Source organism: Chiloscyllium plagiosum, chromosome 2 (genome assembly GCF_004010195.1).
Source record: "Chiloscyllium plagiosum isolate BGI_BamShark_2017 chromosome 2, ASM401019v2, whole genome shotgun sequence".
In the NCBI taxonomy this organism is placed as follows: Eukaryota; Metazoa; Chordata; class Chondrichthyes; order Orectolobiformes; family Hemiscylliidae; genus Chiloscyllium; species Chiloscyllium plagiosum.
This window is the reverse complement of record NC_057711.1, coordinates 33993154-34016143: the sequence shown is the minus strand read 5'-3', so window position 1 is coordinate 34016143 and position 22990 is coordinate 33993154. Positions and strand designations below refer to the sequence as shown.

General features: G+C 41.3%; 1 protein-coding gene across 3 annotated transcripts in view; it reads left to right on the top strand.

Annotated features, from left to right (window-relative positions):
* Nucleotides 1-4914: 4914 nt before the first annotated feature.
* The window catches only part of sv2ca (synaptic vesicle glycoprotein 2Ca), a 202613-nt gene continuing 184537 nt past the window's right edge, over nucleotides 4915-22990 (top strand). Inside the window, exon 1 of one of the 3 annotated variants that reach the window (XM_043707301.1) lies at nucleotides 4915-5201. The gene's annotated coding sequence lies outside the window, so the exon portion shown is untranslated. The other 2 variants (XM_043707291.1, XM_043707310.1) reach the window with 2 other exon arrangements.

Below are 22990 nucleotides of genomic sequence, written 5' to 3'. Positions count from 1 at the left end.
AATTCTCTTCTTCCCTGGCTGCAGGTAATCTTGGATTTGCCTTTAGTTTCAAAGCAGAAGACTCACGTCCAGGAAACTCAACAGTTGATCAAATGTAAACACATATCTTTTTGGCCAAACAGGATCAGAAATAGGGGCTTCATTTGCCTTGACAGTGAGAACAGCATATTGGAAGAGAGCCTTAAGCTTGATGAGCAAGAGTCCATTAGTGACACTAAGAAAGGAGAAGATACAACTAATTGTACAGACCTTCAGACGACCAAATCTCTGCTCCCTCCACTAACTGTCAATCCAACATTTGTCTCCGTCATCCCACCTATAATCAATAACATCTCCCCAAGATACAATGTGTTCCTTATGCCACTTCACATAATGAGATAACCTGATCATATCCATCACTCTTCCAGCACACAAAGTCTTCAAATACCACTTTACTTATAGTCATTTACAGAGAGACCTACAATTTATATTTTAGCCAAGATGAAATCCATTGTACCTGATAAAGAGATCATCGACTTATGCACTACACATTATTCTTTCAGTAGGTACCAAGTCAGAAAGGATTGAATTGTGCTTAAATTTCCGTCCGCCCTCATGTTACATGAAGCTCTGTGTGGAATGGCCAACTCACCAAGATTATTGGCTGCCAATAAGCAGAGTAACTAGTAGCAATGCGAATAAGTGTCCAGTTTAACACCAGGGTTTAAATTTTTTATGATTTGTTGAAAGCTAAGATTAGCTTCCAAGTCTTTTCACTTGGAATCCACTTGATAGCAAGAAGAGTTTCAAATGAATGTCTTCTGTTACTGTAACTTTATTGAGAAATGGGTTTTTATCCTCAGTAAACTGAGAAATGACAAATACCTTTTTCCTTCTTTAGACTCCGTGTAATAGCTTTTCCCTGATCGGTTGTAAAAATGACGACTTGTATATATAGCACTCCATAACATTCATTAAAGCAGTAAACTGCTTTGAAATGTAGTTTCTGTAGTATAGGAAAACCTTGGAGCCATTTTACACACCAAAGCACACACCATCTTGACTTAGAACTATATCTCCATTCCTTCAGTGTTACTGCGTCAAAATCCTGGAGTCCCACCCCACTGTCAATGTGCTTACACTGCATGGACTGTAGCATCGGAAGAAGCCAGCTCACTGCCAACTTCTTAAAGGCAATTAAAGAACAACAAAAAAAGATTAGAGCACAGGACCTGGCCCTTCAGCCCTCCAAGCCTACACCGATTCAGATCCTCTATCTAAACCTGACACCTATTTTCTAAGGGTCTGTATCCCTTTGCTCCCTGCCCATTCATGTATCTGTCTACTTATATCTTAAGTGACACTATTGTGCCCGCCTCTACCACCTCCACTGGTAATGCATTCCAGGCATCCATTGCCTTCTGTGTAAAGAGCTTTCCATGTATATCTCCCTTAAACTTTTGCCCTCTCACTTTGAACTTGTGACCCCTAGTAATTGAGTCCCCCACTCTGGGAAAAAAACTTCTTGCTATCCACCCTGTCTATACCTCTCATGATTTTGTAGACCTCAATCAGTCCCCCCTCAACCTTTGTCTTTCTAATGAAAATAATCCTAATCTACTCAATCTCTCTTCATAGCTAGCACCCTCCATACCAGGCAACATCCTAGTGAACTTCCTGTGCACCCTCTCCAAAGCATCCACATCATTTTGGTAATGTGGTGACCAGAACTTTAGGCAGTATTCCAAATGTGGCTGAACCAAAGTCATACAACTGTGACATGACATGCCAACTCTTGCAGTCAATACCCTTTCCGATGAAGGAAAGCATGCCGTATGCCTTCTTAACCACTCAAGGATCAGTAATCAGTGCTCGCCCAAACAGTGATCCCTACAAGACAAGTGGTTGGGAACTTTGGCTGCATAGTTTCCTAAGCCTCAAATGTGGCAAATAAAAAATGCACTTCCTTGTGGGCGGCACAGTGGCACAGTGGTTAGCACTGCTGCTTCACGGCGCCAGAGACCTGGGTTCAATTCCCGACTCAGGCGACTGACTGTGTGGAGTTTGCACGTTCTCCCCGTGTCTGCGTGGGTTTCCTCCGGGTGCTCCGGTTTCCTCCCACAGTCCAAAGATGTGCAGGTCAGGTGAATTGGCCATGCTAAATTGCCCGTAGTGTTAGGTAAAGGGGTAAATGTACGGGAATGGGTGGGTTACGCTTTGGCGGGTCGGTGTGGACTTGTTGGGCCGAAGGGCCTGTTTCCACACTGTAAGTAATCTAATCATGTAGTGCTAAAAGTTGCCACCACCATGTTGGAAAAAGCCAAAGACTTAATGTGCACCAACCAAGACTAAAACAGACATTAGGTACTTCATATATGCAAGAAGAACCATACAACAGGAATTGGTGTTGTAATGTCATTGAACTGGTATACCAGAAGCTCAGGCTAATGGTCTGTGGACATGGGTCTGAATCTTATGGCTGCTGGTAGAATTTAATATCAATAAGTATAGCTGAAATTGACAGGAAATCTGCTATCTTTATGTGGTCTGGTTTACACAGGACTCCTGACCCACATCAATATGGTTATCTTTGAAATAGCCCAACAAGTTACTCAGTTCAATGGCAATTAGGGAAGGTCAACAAAACTTAGCCTTACTAATGAGGTCTACATCCCATAAAAAGAATTTTAAACAATGCAAATAGGGGCAATAATTGCACTTACAATGTAAGACTTGCATGTTTCCTTACAAATAACCCTTAAAGGCACTGGCTGCATTTCTTTGTTAAGAAAATATAACTTATTCATAAAACTTGTAAATGTTTAACACGTAACAGTTCAAATTGTCATTATGTAAAGTGAAGTACAGTTTTATTACTTTCAGTACAGTACTTGTTGCCTCACTATGCTTTGAATTCCAGTGTTTACTTATAATATACATTTACATTTCATGTCAACCAGTCTGTGGTGCATTAAATATTTTCATCTCCGAGTTGTACTGTTCTGGGAGAAACCAGACAGTGACCTTTCTCCATTGGGCTAACCTTTAGAATGTCCTTTCGTGCCTCATCCTGGACCTTGAAATGTGGCAGTTAATCATGGACATCTCTTTGAGTTACATGGAGTTCTGTTAGGTCACAATTACAAGAGATGATTTTTAAAAAAAAAACTTATTTGAAGGTGGACTCTGTAAAGCTGAAGTGCTGCTATTGATACCACACTCAAACAACGTAGTCAGCTCTGTCACCCCTTCCATCCTGCCCATGATAGATTTCTCTGGATACAAACACCCCTTATCCCCCACCTGGTCAATGATTACATAGATCCAGTCACTGCTAGGTCCCCACCATTGCCACTCACATCTCCAACTGCTGATCACTCAACGTCCCCTGCTACCAATCATCCCTCACTGATCTCTGGCCGATCATTGCAAAAACACAGCCCCAGCTACCAATCTCCATCACTTTGGTCCTTGATTTCTTCTTGGGACTGCTGATCATCCAGTACCTACCCAATGGTAAATCCCCTTAAATTCCAATCTCCTCACCAACCACAATCTCCTGACTATAGACAATGATTTACACCCTCTTGGTGTCTATTGATCAGCCCCTCTCAATCTCACCAAGTAACTCACCCTTCCAAACCACAAAGGACACTCAAAGGACACAGGGGCAGCACATGTGTGGGAGCACCATCACTTTCAAGTTTGCCCCCAAGTCACACACCATCCTGCTTTGGAAATATATTACTGTTCTTTTACTGTCGCTGGATCATTGTGGCTTTACATATGGCAATGGACTGCAGCAATTCAAGAAGACAGCTCATCATCATCTTCTTGAGCGTAATTAAATATTGGCAATAAGTGCTGGTCCAGCCAGTGATGCTCACATCCAATGGAAGGATAAATAAAGATAAATCACCCTGCCCTTTCCTCACTTACCTCAGGGTCAATGCTAATGTCATGATGGCCTGATGTTCAAGGACACTTCATTGGGAGTGATGCCTCCTGTTTTCTGAAGCACACATATTTTGTAGGATTAAGTCTCCATGTAATATTGAGCTGAAGCCCTGTCAAGTGGACTGATCTTCCATGGAAATGTCTTTTATGTGTGATATCACTTAATCTAGCTGATGTGCAGTCTATACTATATCTCATCCCTAACGTTTCATTAATGATGGCTGGTTAGTCAAAACAAAACCAGCACAGCTCACTACCAGCGAATATTCACAACCATTCAGCATGGCAGAGGGAGGCTTGACCCCTGTTTTGCTCGTTGTTCCATGTCATTCATGGCTTACAAACATGTAGCTGAGGAATAGAGAAGGCAAACAACCTCAGTTGGGTGGACCCAGGCATCTCTTTGCAACTGACTGTGAAGGCCGTTAGCAGCTGTTTCGGAGGCAATCAAGTCTCTGAATAGTCGTCAGACCAACGATAGAGGGTGAAGAAATGACCACTGTCAAAGATTGTGCCCAGGAGAAAATGTAAAGCCACTGCACCTGACCCTTCCTGAGCACAGCTCGGCAATAAGATTTCTCTCGGTCTTCTCTCAGTGATAATACACCACAGACCATGCTATTGTAAAACATGATAGATTATTGTCCATTTATACTGCTTCAGCAATGTAACTACCAGCACCTATGCAGATGCTGCAAGAAATCCCATGCACGACTGCAAAAATAATATGAGGTGGTACAGTGTTAACGAAAGTCACATTTCACCACAGTAAGAGAGGGTGAAACAGCTCCTACCAATCACCTATGTCTTGCACTGTATCTGTGTATGTAGACACACTACCGCGTACACACACAATGTTTATCTTAGGATGTTTTCTTGGGAGGAGAGGGCTGGGGGTTAATGCAGATGACAGTTTTTCTGAGCTCCGCTTCCCACCCCTATACACTCACACAATTGCTGGAGGCTGGATTGTTCCATTAGCTGGGATTGCCCACTCCATTCCCTGGGCTACAATTATTGATCGCTCTCTCTCTCTCTCTCTCTTTCATCCAGCACTGCAGTGGCAGGGCTGCAACGTCAAAAAGAAAAACACCCCACTGGCTGAAGCTCCCTCACTTGCAGCCATTTTAGTGTGGGGCACCAAGCGGAAACACACACACACACTCAGAGAGAAAGAGAGCCACAGTCTGGATGAGGGCAGCTGCCGGCTGCGCCTTACCAAGTCCACGCGATCTCCCTGCAGTAGCCAGGCGCCTCGGAGTGAAGTAAGTGTCCGCGCTAACTCCCACAGACAGCTTTGAGTTACCCAGTTATTCCAAATACCCCTTCAACATGGGCATGCACCGTGGTGGCTGGGTACCTCGCTGGGGTCGGAAATGTCGAGTTGAATGTGTTAACTTTGAGGAGTGCATGTGGGCACTGGGGAGGGGGAGAAACACCTCCATTTGGGTGGTGAAGCAGGGTTTTTTTTTATGGTTTTATAAGTTTGTTTCGTTGCATGGTATGTTTTTTTTTGTTCTTTGCCTGCTCAATTTATCCCACCCCCATAAATACACATTGCGTTAGATGGAGAACTGAGAGCGGCGCTGAACTTTAAAGACGCGTGCCTGGGATTCCTGAGCTCAGGATGTGCTGCTCTGATGTCAACTTTCACCATTGTCAAAAAGATTGGCTCTTTGGAAAAAAAAAGTCACCTCTCTCTAACACCGATCGCCGCCACAATATTTTACACCCTGACAGAAAATTACAAAGTGTTCCCTTAATTTTCTACACCTCTCCCATCGCAATGGTCTATACCTCCCACTCCAATGTCACTGGCAGAATTCATCCTGAATTCTATCGCGTGTGCTCCGTCTAATGAGGAACTTAAGTGAAAGAAAAGTTAATTCAGTCCTCAAAGGGTTAAGGAGCACAGTGGCAAGCTGCTATGTAAATGTGCCATCTATATCCTGGGACCTGTCACTTAAACTACATCAGATTAAGGTAATAATTGTGGCTGATCAGTAGTTGTCATAAAACATCTTGGTGATAAATTATCTTTGAGCCGTGGAAGGGGATTATGCGGTGGGAAATTTAACACCGGACGCCGCGTTTGATTTAAGTACACAGCACACGCCGCCTGAATCGGGATTGGGTTTAATCTTGCGTTAAAAGGGATATTTACTGTCGCAGAGAGACTGAGTCATGCTGGAGATGGCAGTTCAGCACTGAGTGGGCAGACGCACAATGTCAGAGCAGCAACAACAAAACAATCTAACCACCACAGCCTGCCTGCTTTTTAAACAGACTTTGTGATCCATGCACAACTTCAAGCGGGTTGAGAAAAGTTGACTTTGTCTTTTGCCTACTCGTTAGCCCGACACGACCAAGGAAGGCGAAGCTGGCTGTTTGAAATAGTTCTTTTGTTTTGACCCGTTTTCTGAAAGAAGTAAGTAGACCTGGATACGAGACTTGTTATCAGGTTAACAGCATTTGAGGTCAAGAACATACTGTTCTGAAGCAGAAGGTTGTAGCAATTAGCAATTAGCAAGATCGGGATTAGTCAGAGTTCTTAAGATGTAATGTAATCGAAGGAATCCGCAACATTTTACTCGGAGGTAAGTTTCTGTGAAAAATTCGATATTGAATGGATTACCGTTTGTTTCTTTTCTCCCATTAAACAGTAAAATCGGTTTCCTTTTTTGAAAGTTTTGAGATACTTTGATTTTTTAAATTGAAACAGTCATTACTTCAGCTGTGAGATGTGGTGTTTTGTTCAGCAGTTTAACACTGCGTCCCCATTGTGACAGCGATTGCTCATTCTGCCTCGCAGCTCGACTTTGGCAAGCCCCAGCAACTGAGGGGCTGTTAGTGATTCGATGTGTAGCACAGAATCTCGGTAAAATGTTCCGCTGCATTGGAATTTCCAGCGTGAATGGCTGAGTGATTGGAAAAGCTACACGACTAAACTTGGAAACCCCACTTACCACCTCAATGTCCGAAAACAATGTCAGGGTTGCTCAGGTGAAAACAAGTTAGAGCTACAGTGAATGTTAGTCATTATTATAGTGTTTTCGTTACACTGTCTTTTTCTTCAGGTTCAAAATATGACAGAGGCTAAATTATTTGCAAAATAAATTTAGTCAAAGCACATAATTGATGCTTCACTTTTTTGATGAATGCAAATTGGAATTTTGTAGGTGTATAATTGTCTGTGCCTTTGACAATATTAAAATGAAAGCTTAAGTTATTGTGTGCTTTTCCAATGGCTTTCAAAATGTGTAATTTTTATAGAAACAACAGACATAAAAGAAGTTGTATTAGGTAGTAAGTGAAAAACCATACTTTTTGGAAATAGTGCCTTTTGTCATATCAGTCCATCTAGTTTTTAATGGTGTCACCCTCACTGCCAAGTCATTTTATGTCTTTTCAGTTACCTTTCTGGAAAGATATTGCTTGAACCAATATATATTATTTGCTTCAATTCATAATCAAATATTTTAGATTATTTCATAAACCACCAAATTAAAAATAGTGTTGTGTGTATAACATGTACATTATGTACAGAATTATAAGGCATTGTCCTCCAATCTGTGTTACTGACTTAAGCACCATCCTGTCTATTGTATAAAGTATTAATTTCCAGTGATTTCAGCATTATGAAGTGTTTCAGGCCTTTACAAATTGATTTCAGTAAACAAATGTTCATGCATAATGACAGCAAATCCAGAACAACAGTTATTAAGTAGCAGTAGGTTTTCACAACCTTTTTTTTCACAGAAATATAGATAGCGGATGAGGTAGTAGATATATAGTGGTTGATGTGTGTAATTTCCATGGAGTGAAATGCCATTGTGGCATTTGTAACATTGGAACTGTAGTGAGCTGCAGTCTGTCACTATTATTGCACATTTTAAAACTAATACACTTACAAGACTGCATTAAGAGAGTGGAAATTTTGTGGGCAGGATTTGCATTAATAGCAAGCACATTACTCTGTTACTGACAATGGGACTTTCCCGTTCTGTGGTGCAGTCAGGGAGGAGTTAGCATAATGACAATACAGAGAGAACTTGGAATTGGCGGTCAGGAACAGGGTCAGAATAATTCCATTCTCCCTCAAAATCAGCAATAGAGCATGAATTAACACATTCAGGAGAGGGAAGCAATTGGCAGGATGAGACAGGCATAATAGAAATAATGCATTGAGGACTGAAAGTTTGGTAGAAAATAACTGATATCTTAGAATTTTTGCCTTCCTGGCCAATGCATTCCAGAGTTAAGGGATTGAAAAAGGCAAACTTAAAAAAAAGAAAAATAACCTTTATTAAAAAAATGAACCAAGAGGAATGGATGCATTTGTCATTGCTTGTAGCCTTCAGTTATCTGACACAGATAAATTTTTCTAAATGGACAGTGATGGGAAGAAGATACTCCACATTCAATTATCACTGTGAATAATTTGTGCAGTACTATGTAATATTTGACAGGTATATTGAAAATCAGCGGGGAGCATATTTATTTAAGATTGAATTCCTTCAGTAAAGCCTCCACATTATGCATCTCTCCCAATTGTTCGATGTGTATTTAATTCGGACAATGGTTGATGGAAAGTGTAATTCCCACAATACACTAACATTGCTGCAATACTATTCTAATTTAAAATAAGGTTCTGCTCTTACAAAATGGAGTCTAGTCTTAGGAACACGCAGCAGAGTGTGAGTCAGTGCTGAGCACAGTCAGCTCTGCAGCAAAACTCTCTGAAGCACCTGATTTCAGACATCTACCACTCAACACCAGAATCTCTAGACTTAGTCAAGCGGCAGATCAGAAAAAAAGATAATTTATACTACTTACAATTTTATTTTCTTTATCCTATTTATCTTTCCCTATCTGAGAGGATTGAATTTTCTGCTAATATTGTTCTTGATTTGTACGGTGTAAGGTAACCGTACCTGATGGTACAGATGACTCAAATTCCAATTTTTCTGCTCTTATTATTGGAAAACATCTAACCTCAGATTGAAACCTTTCCAAAATGGCACAACCAAAATCATTGGCTCGGTGCATGAGTAAATTGTAAATATAAATCCATGTCTCACCAAAATTTATATAACGATGAAGGCTTTAGAGAGTGTGTGTTGGTTGTACAGCACTATGATGTAGCTTTGTGATTGAATTGAATTACATCATGAGAGAGACAGAGTGACCTTCAGTTCCTATTGATGCTAATGCTGTTGTTGTGTGGGTAGTCTTGTATAAGGTTGGGTGCACTTCCTTCTTACAGAGTAGTTTCTGGAATCTGTGGTTTCTTTTTCAAGGTAACTGTTTATTCATATTGAATTATTTAGGCTTAGTTTGAGGTCTACATAGATTACTTCATCTCTTTAGAATGCTTTCATTATAATTCAAACTATCACATCATGATTACCATACCTTCCTACTTACATACTCAGGCATTAATCCTTTATTCTGCACTAATAAAAACAAAGAATTGTACTTTTGAATAAAGGGAAGGGGCAAATTGCTTTTCTAGATCTGCACATTACAAAAATCTCACCCAATATTGTGTAGGATATCTTTACCCCATTCTTCAGTTGAGCACAATTCATAAATTATTGTCTAAGGTAAGAGTTCTGAAAGGGTTAATGCTGAAGTAAATTTTAAAATGGATTCAATTTGTTAAAGTAAGGACTTGGGTGGGGAAGGGCAGAATACCATAACTCTTCAAAATGGTCAGAACTATTATCCAAGGTCTCCCATTAGTCTTAGTTGCAATGCCTATTTTGCTAATGTAAATTGTATCTGATTGCGATCATGCAATAAACTAGATGTAGTTATAGGCAAGAGCCTCTTGTTAGATCATCTAGTAGTTACCTCTACTACTTTAGATCAGGTAGGATCTGTGGATCCAGTCAGAAAAGGAGGATGTTGTTTAAAAAGTCACATATTGGCAGCAGTTAGCATCACAAGGCCATACAACAACTATCAACTGGGAGGTTGAATGTGGTACGAGACAGCAACAATTAAATTGAGAAAATAAGTGCTTGTGAGAAAGATATTGTCATTAATTAAGAAAAGTTGTTTTCTTTATCCTTGAGACAGACTTTAACAAATCCATTCCTGGAATGTAGACATGAATGACAATGTAGGCATTTGCTGCTCACTTGTGATTGCCACAAGGATAAAGTATGTAATTGGGGCTCACATCAAGGCCAGACTCGATAGAAGTTGTTGGCTCAATTCTGTGAAGAGTGCCAATGAAGTGGCCTGACCTTTACAACAGTTTGACAGGTTTGTTAGCTAGTTTATTGGTTACAAGCTTCTAAAACGTATTGACTTCTGTTTCCAAATTTGGCATGGTAGAATATGAACTCATGGAAGGGGGATAATGGATAATTTTGCATGCTGCCAGCACATCATTGACCTGTACCATTTTCCTGAATGTGGGATCGGTGACAGAAGGGCTACTTACCTGTAAGCAGCTTATAACCAATTAGGGTAGATTTGTGATCTTTCTGAGGTCAATTATCAGACACAAACTTGACATTTTCCAGCAGTCCTGAAGACCCTTTGCTCTATTGAGAACAGATGAACTGTTTTGAGGCTGTCTCTTGACAGCAGGCCTGGCAGCAATGACCAACTCTTAGCCATTTTAAACAATTTTAAGTTGAGTGGTTCTTATGAGATCTGAGACCAGGCAGGAGGAGACACTGAGATGTGCAGTTAGGAGCACCCAGAGGAATAGATGAGACAAGGACCCCTGGACAGGCAGCCAGCATCCCTTAGCTAAGCGAGTAACATGAGGAGTCCAAGACAGATGGTCAGAATTACCTAAAGGAGCAGGTGAGAAAAGGCTTCAGAGACAGGGCTAGATTAATTTGTTGACTTTGCACATTGTCTGTGTGGGTTTCCTTTGGGTGAGGAGAAAGTGAGGACTGCAGATGCTGGAGATCAGAGCTGAAAATAGTGTGGTGGGGCCAGAGAGGTCAGGAAGAAGATTGCAGGTTAGGAAGGCGGTCCTTTGGGTGACCCAGTTTCCATCCATAGTCCAAAGATATACAGTTTAGGTGGTTTAGCTTTGCTAAATTGCCCCATAATGTCAAGGAGAGAGCAAGTTAGGTGGGTTAGCCACGGTAACTAGGGAGGGTGGGATGCTCTTTGGAGGATTGGTGCAGATTTGATGTTCTGAATGGCCTCTTCCTGAACTATAAAGATCCTATGATTTCTATTCTAATTGGAGCTGACTGTTGTGTACATTTTACTTTCTACTTTCTCATCTTTGGTTTGAAATAAATAGTCTGAAGGTTGGCTTAAGACATGAAAGGACAGTGTACTGTAGAAAATGCCAATTCTGTGACACATGGAGCAATATGACCACTTCCAGGAAGAGTCCACGAAACGTGGTCTGGACTGTGCAGAAGTGTCTTTTGACTACAAAAACATGGGTTCCAAGTTTTGGAACTTCAGTAGCAGCTGAAGTCATCGTGGTACATCTGCAAAGCTGAGAACTGTGTGGATAGCATGTTTAGCAAAGTGGTCACACTGCAGCTTACAATCAGTCAGGCAGAGAGGGAATGTGTGACTGCAAGGCAGTCTAGAAAGAACAGGCAGCTAGGTCAGGAGTTCAGGAGTACACTTACTAACCAGGTTTCCATTTTTGAAGTCTGGTGTCAGTGATGGTTCATCAGAGTCAAGTTCATGGCACCACATGTGGCTCAACTACACAGATTGGAGGCAAGGTAGAGTAGAAGGGCAGCAGTGGTAGCAATTTGATGATTAGGCAAACAGACTGGGATTTCAGTGGCCATAGACATGATGCCAAGATGGTATGTTGCCTCCTCAGTGCCAGGGTGAAGAATGTCAGCAGCAGGACATTCTTTTGGGCAGGGTAAAGAGTCAGAGCTTGTGGCCCACATTGGCAACAATGACATAAGTAGATTATGATTCTGAAAGTAGACTTCCGGGAGCTAGATAAGAGACTGAATAGCACAACCTCTAAAGTAGTAATCTCAGGACTGCTCGCAGTATCATTTGCTAGTTAGCAAAGAAATAAGAATGTTGAACAAATGACCAAACAGCTGGAAAAATGGTGGAGGATGAAATGCGTCAGATTCCTGGGGTATTGGGACAGGTTCTGGGGCAGCTGAGACTTGTACAACAAGAATGGGTTCCACCTTAGCAGGACTAGGATATTATCCTCTTGGGGAGATTTACAAATGCTGCTCAGGAGAGTTTAAACTAACTTTTTTGGGAGGATGGGAATCTAAGTGGGAATTCATGTAGAGTCAAAACAAAGCTGGTTTTAGTAAGTGGAAAACCTGAAAATGAAAGTGGGAAGCAGTTGAAACAAATTCTAGAATATACTAAGGTCAAATGACAAATAATTTAGAAAATTAGAATTAAAAGCACTCAATCTAAATGCACACAACATTCACAACGCGATATAAAAATTAATGGCATTGGTAGAAATAAAGAAGTACGATTTAATTGCCAATGTAGAGGCATTGCTACAGGGTGACCAAGATTAGGATAGTTGACATTTGTGAGGAATAGGCAAAAAAGAAACAGGATTAGTGTATTAGTGAGAGAGAATCTCTGATTGGAAATACAGGATGTGAAATCTATATGGGTATAGCTAAGAAACAGCAAGGGGCAGAAAACATTGATAGGAGCAGTTTACAGGCCACCAAACAGTAGTGTCAATGTAGGGCATAGCATAACTTGCAAAACTGGACGTGTTTGTAGCAAAGAAAGTGCAGTACTCATGAGTGTCTTCTATCTGTATGTAGACTGGGTAAATCTAATGAGCACCAGTGCTGTGGAGGAGAAATTCCTGGAAGCTTCTCAGGTAGTTTTTTGGAGCATTATGTTAAGGAACCAACATCTAGTTGGTTCTAGTACCATGCCAAGAGAAATGTTTGATTAATACTATTATTGCAAAAGAATAGGGAATAGTAACCATAGTATGAGCAAACTTACACTAAATCAGCAAATATGTAGTTGCATCTGAAACTGGGGTCTTAAATTTACTTGTGGGTAATTTGAAGTTAGGATGAGGATGTTGGCTGTGATGCTTAGAGAAATTCATTAAATGGTTTGATGGTAGATAGGCAATGGTCAGTATTTAAATAACTAATGCTTGGTTTTTAGAAAAAAAGCACACATTCCTTTTGAGGAAAAAATATCCAACAGGAATAGTCAGAAAGCCATGGCTAACAAGGGAAGTTGAAGAAAAATTAAATCCGAGGAAGAGATTTGTACAGCTGCCACAAAAAATTGTCACTTTGAGCGTTGGGAGAAATTTACAATTCAGCAAAGAAGAACCAAGAAATTGATAAAGAGAGAATAGAATATGAATGTAAAGTAGCAAGAACATAAATAAGGGATGTAAAAAAGGAAAAAGGTTAGTTTTAGTAAAAAGGAATTGTACTGGAGAGAGTGTTGAAAGATAACTATAAAGATAATGGATACATTGGTGATCGCCTTTCAAAATTCTTTTAGTTCTGCAATGGTACCTATAGAGTGGAAGGTTGCAAATGAAACCCTACTGTTTAAGAAAGAAAGGGGAGAGTAAACAGTTCTGAGAAAGTATCACCAAACTGGACCCAAAATGTTAACTTTGATTTCTCTTCTGCCAGACCTGCTGAGCTTTTCCAGCAGCTTTTGTTTTTGTTTCTGATTTGCAGCATCCACAGTTCTTTCAGTTTTTATTTAGTATGGATTGATGATTGGTTAGCAGGCAGAAAGCAGACAGGAGGAATAAGTGGCTCATTGTTGGGTTAGGAGGTGGTAATTGGTGGTGGACTGCAAGAATAAGTGCTTGGGCCCACAATTCATATCATTCATTTGGATGTGGAGTCAATTATAATATTTTCAATAAAAGCAAAATATTGCAGATGCTGGAAATCTGAAACAAACACTGAGAATGCTGGAGAAACTCAGCAAGTCTGGCAGCATCTGCAGAGAGAAATATAGTTATGTTTCGAGTCTGATGTGAGTCTTCAAAACTCCAAGAAGTGTTTCCAAGTTTGTTGATGATACAAAATCTAGTGGGAAGTGAGTTGTGAGGAGGATACAAAAAGGCTTCAAAGGTATTTAGAAAAGATGGGTAAGTGGGCAAGAAGTAGAATATAACTCGGGAAAGTGCAATGGGCTCATACTCACCCCATGTTGATTCCAACTGAGTTTCATCCTTCATGTTTTGCATCTGCCCAGGATTATAATTACTGATGTGATTTTGTTTTTCAATGCTCCTGAAACAGCTGTTCTTGCCCCATTCTGAGATTTACACTCATTGCCAATCATCATCGTCTGCACACACTCTCACCCTCTCTCTCCATCAGCACCACCTCATGCTGTCTCAAAGCTGTCCTGGGCCCCTGTATCATTTCATTCTCAGCCTGGTTAAACTTTTAATACGAAACCTTTTCTTTTCCTTTCAGGAATTAAGGAATGATAGCTGCAACAACTCAAAGATATATGTACCTCTCTGGAACCTTCCTCCCTCACCCTTCTCCTAACCCATCTCTTGTCAGGTATTTAGATGAGGAAACAGGCCATTTGGCCCAACAAGTCCACACAGACCCTCCAAAGAGTAACCCACCCAGACCTATTCTCCTACCCTATATTTACCCCTGACTAATGCACCTAACACTATGGGCAGTTGAGCATGGCCAATTCATCTGACCTGCACATCTTTGGATTGTGAGAGAAAACCGGAGCACCCAGAGGAAACCCACACAGACATGGGAAGAATGCGCAAACTCCACACAGGCAGTCGCCCGAGGCTGGAATCGAACTTGGGCCCCTGGTGCTGTGAGGCAGCAGTGCTAACCACTTAGCCACAGTGCCACTCATTTACTATCCTTTCAGACCTTCCACTCACTGATGCTGAACATTCTGTACTCAACAAAGATTTTATTTGTCTGTCTCCCCGCCTCAATGAAGTTCAGGCTAGACATGACTTTGAACTCTTCTTCTATTGCCTGCCCCTCTGTTCCCATTTCTTTGGACAAGAGTCCACTCCCCATTTCACAGAGTCCTTCACCCACCTCCAGCACTCTCCCTCCACCTGTACCCCTCCCTCTGTACATTTACCTGTACTCAACCTGTTCAGTCAGAATTGTTGATGTGACATCGATCACCTTAATTTCTCTGTCCACCTTACCCATTTGAACCTATCTCCCTTTTAAATGACTGCACTCTGTGCTCACAGATACAACTCTGACTTTGTAATCAATCCTGCCGACAAGAGTGGTGCTGTTTTCTGGCAGACTGACTTCTGCATTGCAGAGACTGAGCACCAGCTCTCAGATGCCTCTTCCTATCTCCCCCCAAGACCATGAGCCCACCATGGAACATCAGGCCATTGTATCCATGATGGTCACTAATACTATTTCATCTGGGGATCTTCCCCTTCCCCCGACAGCCTCCCAGTTCACAGTCCACCAACCCCATACAGATCACTTCTACCCAAGATCTACACACCGGACTGGCCCGGAAGGCCTATTATTTTGGCCTGTTCCTCCCCCTTGGAAAGTCACCTCTTCCTATGTTGATTCAATTGTCCAGTCCTTTCCCACTTATATCTGCAATTCCTCTGACACTTTACATCTGTTTGTGGGCTCCAGCCACCACCTCATCACCATGGACGTGCAATCCCTTTACATGTCCATCTCTCATCAGGATGGTCTCAGGGCTCTCGGCTCCTTCCTGGAAAAAAGGCCTGAACTTTTCCCATCCTCCTCTACCTGCTCAAAGTCATTCTGACTTTGAACAACTGCTTCTTTAACTTTTTCTCATTTTCTTCACGTCAGAGGGGTGGCCATGAATACCCACGTGGGCCCTAGATATGCCTGTCTCTATGTGGGGTACGTGGAACTTTCCTTCTTGCAGTCCTACTCTGGTCCTTCACCACAACTCTTTCTCTGGGATATGAATTACATCATCAGTGCTGTTTTCCTTTCTTGTCCAAACTTGGAAAATTTTCACTTCTAATTTTCACCCTGCCCTCACCTTCACCTGGTCCATCTCTGATTCCTCCCTTCCCTTCCTCGACATCTCTGTTAACATTTCTGAGGACAGTCTGGCCACCAATATTCACTACAAATCCACCAACTCTCAGTTACCTGGACTACATATCCTTACACCCTGCTTCCTGTAAAGACTCTTGTCCATTCTTCCAGTTTTCCCATCTCCATTGCATATGTTCTGATGATGTCACCTTTCATAAGGGAGCTTCCAAAATGTGGACCTTCTTCCTCAACTGAGGGTTCCCCACCACTGTGGTTTACAAGGCCCTTGGGCAAGTCCAACTCATGTCATCCACTTCTGTCCTCACCTCTTCTCTTCCCTCCCACAACAATGATAGGACCACCCCCTGGCCCTCGCCTTCCATCCTACCAGCATCCACATCGAGAGGATCTTTAGCTGTCATTTCTACCACCTCCAGCAGGATGCCACTACTGGGTACATTCTCTCCACCACCCGTCCCCAACAATACACACCTCCCTATCCTTCCTTGTCAGCCCTCCACAGGGACCATTCCATCTGGGATATTCTGGTCCACTCCTCCTTCACTCCCAATACTTCTCCACATCCACAATGCACCTTCCCATGCAATCTCAGAAGGTGCAACACTGAGCCATTTACATTCTCCCTCCTCTGTATCCAAAATACATTTCCCAGGTGAAGCAGCGCTTTACCTGCACTTCATTGAATCTAGTCTATTGTATGTTGGTATGTAGCATGCAGTTCAGAAGACAAATAGTATGTTGGCTTTATTGCAAGAGGATTTGGATATAGGACCAAATAAGTCTTGCTCTAATTGTATAGAACTGTGGTGAGACTGCACTTGGAGTATTGTGTGCAGCTCTAGTCCCCTTGCCTAAAGAAGGATATATTTGCCATAGAGAGAGAGCAATAGAGGTTCCCCAAGTCTGATTCCTGGAATAGTAGAATTTGTCCTATGAGGAGACAGGGTATGTAATCTTTGCAGTTAAGAAGAATGAGAAGTGATCCCATTGAAACTTAAAGTACGCTTAAGGGAATAGAAGATTAGATTGTTGAGGAAGGTTTGTCACTGAGTCAGTATGGGTGGAAGTTAGGAACAGCAAGGGAGCAGCCACCTAATTGGGAGTTTTCTATATGCCCCCTAATAGCAATAGGGAGATTGAAAATCTCATAGGCTGGCAGATTTTTGAAAAAATGCTGATATAGCAGGGTTGTTGTTATGGGTAACTTCAACTTTCCCAATATTGACTGGAATCTCCTTAGTGCAGATGGTTTGGATGGAGCCATTTTTGTCAGGTGTATTCAGGAGGGTTTCCTTACTCAGTATGTAGACAGACCGACGAGGGGAGAGGCCGTTTTGGATTTGGTGCTCGGCAAAGAGCCAGAACAGGTCTCAGATCTCACGGTGGGAGAACACTTTGGTGACAGTGATCACAACTGCCTCACATTTACTGTTTGCCTTGGAGAGGGAAAGGAGCAGTTACCAAGAGAAGATATTTAATCGGGGAGAAAGAAATTATGATGCTATCAGACAAGAGTTGGGAAGTACAGATTGGGAACAATTGTTCCACAGATAGGATACAACAAACTGTGGAGACTGTTGGAGGAGCAGTTGTTGCGAGAGATGCACAAATTTGTTCCTCTGAGACAGGCAAGAAGGCGTAAGATTAAGGAGCCTTGGATAACGAGAACAGAGGAGCTTCTTGTCCAAAGGAAGAAGGCAGCTTACGTAAGGTGGAGGAAGCAAGGATGTAGCACAGGTTTAGAGGATTACAGGCTTACTAGAAAGGAGCTCAGAAATGGACTGAGGAGAGGCAGGAGAGGGCACAAAAAAGGCTTGGCAAGAAGGATTAGGGAGAACCCAAAGGCGTTTTACTCATACTTGAGGAATAAGAGAGTGATCAGGGCGAAGGTAAGGCCAGTCAGGGATAGCGTAGGGAACATGTGAGTGGCGTCTGAGCAGATAGGGGAAGCCCTACATGAGTTTTTTTGCTTCAGGTTTCACTAAGGAAAGGGATCTTGTTGTGAATGAGAACTTTGAGTTGCTGGGAAACAGGCTTGAACAGATCAAGATTGATGAAGTTGATGTGCTGGAAACTTTGGCAAACATTGAGATTGATAAGTCCCCAGGGCCAGACCAGATTTATCCCAGGCTGCTCCGGGAAGCGAGAAAGGAGATTGCTAAGCCGTTGACAAAGATCTTTGCCTCCTCAATCTCCACGGGAGTTGTACCAGAGGATTGGAAGGAGTTGAATGTTGTTCCTCTTTTCAAGAAAGGGAATAGGGAAATCCCTGGCAATTACAGACCAGTCAGTCTTATGTCTGTGGTCAGCAAGGTTTTGGAAAGAACTCTGAGGGATAGGATTTATGACTATTTGGAAAAGCATAGAGCAATTAAAGACAGTCAGCATGGCTTTGTAAGGGGCAGATCATGCCTCACAAATTTTATTGAGTTCTTTGAGGAGGTGTCGAGACATGTCGATGAAGGATGATTTTCATAGATTTCTTGTAACTGATAACATGAAGAAATCTGGAAATAGCATGGGAATATGGCATTGAGGCAGCTCATGAATTGTAGAATGGTGGAGAAGACTCCAGGAACTGAATAAGGTAAAAACAATGACTGCAGATGCTGGAAACCAGATTCTGGATCAGTGGTGCTGGAAGAGCGCAGCAATTCAGGCAGCTCCTCGGATGCTGCCTGAATTGCTGTGCTCTTCCAGCACCACTGATCCAGAATCAAGGAACTGAATGCCTATTCCTCCTCCTATGTCCCTATACTCAGACCTGCAACCACAAGCTGTCAGTCCTACATTTCTGGAGAACCTGTTTCAGCTTTGGGACCCCAACTCTAGACATGAATTATCCAATCACGGCCAGGTGACTTCCCCATACACCGTCAGCTAATGACCCTTATTTGACCCTGACGGTGTGGTTCTTGATCCAAATCACAAAATCCTGCCCATCCTCTCAATTGCCATGTGAAGCAGATTACCAGAGAAGTATGTTGATTCAGATTCAACTCTCACTTTTGAAATGGATTTGGATGAAATTACTTGTGAAAAATAAATGTAACACCACAGTTGGATTTGTTTTCCTGAATAGAAGTAGTGGTTTTAATAGGGATAAAGGAGAGTTAGGATAGAGTAATCACCTGTACACCAAGGGCAGAATTTTCTTGAATGATTCTGTCCAGATTTTCCATTCCTGATTATCGTATATGCTTGGCAATATTATTCAGCAGTGACATAATCACTCCTTTGGTCTTCATTTTACACACAAAAAAAGTATCCTTCTTTTATTTTTCATCTTTTTAGCTGTTTCTGGACTATCTCACAGAGTCATAGGGTCTGTTTCCATGCTGTATGACTCTTCAGCCCAACCAGTCCATGCCAAACATAATCCCAAACTAAACTAGTCCCACCTACCTGCTCCTGACCCATATCCCTCCAAAACTTTCCTATTCAATTACTTATCCAAACATCTTTTAAATGTTACAATGTGCCTACCATTTCCTCAGGAAGTTCACTCCTTACTGAAACCACCTTCTGTGTAAAATATTTACCCCTCATGTCTTTTTAAAATCTCTCTTCTCTCACCTTAAAAAGATGCCCATTAGTCTTAAAATGCCCCATCCGAGCGAAAAGAGACCTACCATTAACCCTATCAAACCCCTCGTGATTTTATAAACATCTATAAAGGTCACCTCTCAACCTTCCTTCACTCCAGTGAAAAAAGTCCCAGCCTACACACCTTTCTTAATAACTCAAACCTTCCAATGCCTGGCAACTTTCTGTTAAATTTCTTCTGAACTCTCTCCAGCTTGATAATATCCTTGCTGGCAAAGAGTGCAGCTGATAGCCCTGTTCTCAATCTGTTACAGAGGCATGAACACAAAACTAGAAAGCTCAAAGCGTTGATGGTCCATTGATGTTTCTCTTTCCTTTTAAAAGGCATTTGTGTGGCTCATGACCTTGAATATCTAACTAACCAAGAATTCTCTCTGTGGAGAATCCTAGGGATTTGTATACTACATTTTAAACCATAACATGCTGAAAATCTGTTATTTTTAAATTGGAAATTGTTATTTCTATTAAAGAATTTGAAAATTAAAGATTTGAAAGAAAATAATAATTGACCTAAATCTCAGTTTTTCCCATCAAATCATTTCTAATTGAACTTGTAAGCAATAGAATTAGTCAACAGTCAAATAAATCTAACACAATCTATCCACAATGATTACTCTAATTAATCCTTTCCAGCAAATTAAAATCAGTTAAAGAAAAACAGTTTATTTTGAAATTAAAGCAACTTGGAATAAAAAGTATTTATTACTAAGAATAATATTGGTGTGTTGACATAGCAGCCTGAAACTTGTTGAAATGGGACATTTCACAATGGTGCATCCCATTAGTTAGAATTTTTGCTGCAATGTTCACCACAACATTTACTCGTGTTGTAACTTGCTGGAAATGTAAGCTGACAATGATGCAGAAAGGAAGTATGAGCAGGAGCAGTTTTTTTTAATTGACAGGTAGGGTGTGGGTATGGGTCTCAGTGGCTGGGCAGCATTTATTGCCATCCCTAGTTGCCCTTGAGAAGTTAGTGGTGAGCTGTTTTCTTGAACCGCTGCAGTCCACGTGCTTTAGGTAAACCCATCATTCAATCCCTTGAACATTCTCTGCCATTGAATATGATCATGGTTACTCTTATCCTGGCTTCAGCTCCACTTTCCTGCCCAGTGCCCATAGCCTTTTAACATATTGCTAATTAAAACACTGTCTATCTTCTCCCCATAATGATTAAGTGTCCAAGTGTCCACAGTACTGAGGTAGTGAATTCTACAGAATCACAACCTATTGAGAGAAATAATTCCTCTTCATCTCTTTTTTAAATCTGCCACCATTTAGCTCGAAACTATAACTTCTCCTGCTAGGTTGCCCCAAAGTATCTACTTTGTCAATCCTCTTTAGCGTCTTATATATCTCAATTAGATCTCCTTGTCCTTCCACGCTCTAGTGTGTATAGGCCTAACCTACTCAATCTCTCTTCATAAGACAAGACTTAGTCCTTAGGATAAATTGAATGAACCTTCTCTGAATTGCCTCCAATGCAATTCCATGCTTGCTCAAGTAAGGGCAGCAAAACTGTATCCAGTACTCCATGTGTGGTCTCATCAACGCCTTGTACAATTGCAACAAACATCCCTGCTTTTATATTCCATTCCATGAGCAATAAATGTTGAAATTCCGTTTACTTCCCTTATTAAATGTTGTGCCCCCATATTAGCTTTCCAGATTCATACACAATGTCACTCAGATTCTTCTGCATCAAAGCATTTTGAAGTTTCTCTCTATTTAGATAATAAGTTTCCTTTTTATTCATCTAAAAAAACCTTACACTTATTCACATTAAACTCCATCTTCCAAATTTTCACCCAATTCACCTAATTTATCCATATCCATTTGTAAATTTCTTATGTCTTCATTGCAACTTACTTTATCGCCTGTTTCTGGATCACCTGTAAATTAATCGATGGTATATCATCATTTGCTAAATTTAGCTATAGCACAAGTAAAGATGGGAGGATAATGAAGAAGGGAAAAATGACTTAGAGTCAAATAAGATGTAGTAAAGAAAAGAAAGGAAAGGTTGGTATTAGAGAGGGAGAAAAGGGTACTGAAAAAAGTTAGTTTTTTTAAAAAAATTTTAAATCTCAAACAATTAATTCATGAAGGTAGTTGATTCTACCATTTAAATCTTACAATTTCTGGACCAAAGATATTGCAAGGGAATGAATGATTGAGTGAGAAAAATTAGGAAAAGAGATGAGTAGAGAGGAGAGGATATGGAGTTGGTGACTCAGCGTGATTAGTTAAGATATCGAGGTTACAAACAGCTTGACTCAAGTTCAGGCATTGGCTAAGCAGGGAAATGAAATTGATGGTTAGGGAATAACATTTTAGATGAGGGACAAAATCAATGGTCCATTGATCTCCCTGTATTTAATTAATGGAGATTTTTGCTTATCCATAATTTGATGTTGAGCAAGCAACTCATTGGAGAGGGTTGGAAGAGTCAATGTCAGGGACGTGTGGAATCTGATGGGTTTTCACATGATGTCTCTGAGGGAAAAAGTGCGTAGATGAGTTTAAAAACAGATGATTGAGGATGGATCAGATGAGCAGAGGGTTAGATATGGTGGACAGTTGAGAGCCTTTTTCCTCGGATGGTGACGACTAGCATGAGAGGACATGGCCTTAAATTGAGGGGTGATAGATATAGGATAGATGTCAGAGGTAGTTTCTTTAGTCAGAAAGTAGTAGGGGTGTGGAATGCATTGCCTGCAACATTAGTAGACTCGCCAACTTTAAGGGCATTTAAATGGTCATTGGATAGGCACATGGATGGAAATGGAATAGTGTAGGTTAGATGAGCTTTGGATTGCTTTCACGGGTTGGCGCAACACTGAGGGCCAAAGGGCCTGTACTGTGCTATAATTTTCTATGTTTAATGGATCAATTGTTGATATGGGAAGTAATGGTGTAGAAATATGAAGAGAAGCTTTTGCAGGAGATCCTTTGGGGTTATAACCAGATGGATAAAATCGAACTAGGTAAGAGGATACCATTTCTAGTGAGAATTTGAGAGTGAAAAGATCTGTGCTCTTATTTAAGAAATTTTCCTCGATATAATTGCATTTTCCGGTAGAGTCATAGAGGTGGACAGCAGGGAAACAGACCCTTCGATCCAACCCATCCATGTCAACCAGATATCCCAACCTGCCAGCACCCGGCCCATATCCCTCTAAACGCTTCCTATTCATATACCCATTTAAATGTCTTTTTAAATGTTGCAATTGTACTAGCCTCCACCAGTTTCTCTGGCATTTCATTCCATACACATACCACCCCCTGTGTGCAAAAGTTGCCCTTTAGGTCTCTTTTATATCTTTCCCCTCTCACCCTAAACCTATGCCCTCTAGCTCTGGATTCCCCCACCCCAGGGAAAATACTTTGTTTATTTATTCTATCCATGCCCCTCATGATTTTGAAAACCT